The 894-nt window shown below is 28.1% G+C and overlaps 1 protein-coding gene across 1 annotated transcript in view; it reads left to right on the forward strand.

The window, feature by feature from the left end:
* The window catches only part of LOC106677349 (lysosomal aspartic protease), a gene marked incomplete in the record, with an annotated part of 23,420 nt that overhangs the window by 11,583 nt on the left and 10,943 nt on the right, over window positions 1-894 (forward strand).

The raw sequence follows: 894 nt of genomic DNA on the forward strand, positions 1-894 counted from the left end.
GTAAGGAATCGAAGATATCATGGTCAGGTAAAAATATGTGAAAACATAAAAATCCTATCCCTAGTTATTACTATTATTTGATAGAAAAAGAATTTATTGTATTTTTTATTAAATTAATAATTTTTTTTTACTTCTGGGTGGCAGCTGCACCCGCCTGTACCTGTACGCTCATACTCTCAAAGATTTATTTTTTAGAGTAAACTATATGAACTATTTAGGGAGTACGGTAAAAGTAATATAAGTCAGAATTAAAAAATGTTCTACAGTCTTTGAAAATTTCGACCAATTTCAGACTTATGCTAATTTACCAAGGTTTGTAGGCCGCTGCCTGTGATGTCAGTTTCACAGAAACTAAAAAAAATACTTCAGATGACGACTATTTTGAATTGAATACATTACTTCTGAATGGGCTATTTTCATGTTATATTATTAAATTTTATTTATTTTTTTTTATTGTACTGATTTTTATTTTATTTTCAAAGAGAACAATAAAAAACTCTTGCAGAAATCTGTCTGGAGAGGTATTGTTCGGTGGCATAGACGAGAGTATCGTTGAAAAAACTACTCTTAAGTATTCTCCTGTTGCCAAGAAACAGCAATGGCAGATCACAATGGACAGGTATATAATATTTTTAAATCTTAATCATAAACATATTATTGATACATTTATAAAACTATTTTATGGGAATCGTCATAAAGACAAAAGCTTGTCTTCGGAAAAGTAATTATCGAATTGTATTTTATAGTAGAAATAATGTAAAAACTAAATAGGAAATAAATAATTTAGGTTAACTTAAAATTGGAAATTGGTAGAGCAGGGTAGGAATATATTGGAAAAAATTATTGTAGGGTAGGAACAGGTTGTAGTAGATAATTACTTTTTTTTTTTTTAAA

Source organism: Halyomorpha halys, unplaced genomic scaffold (assembly GCF_000696795.3).
Source record: "Halyomorpha halys isolate HHAL.00 unplaced genomic scaffold, Hhal_1.1 Scaffold94.1, whole genome shotgun sequence".
NCBI lineage: Eukaryota > Metazoa > Arthropoda > Insecta > Hemiptera > Pentatomidae > Halyomorpha > Halyomorpha halys.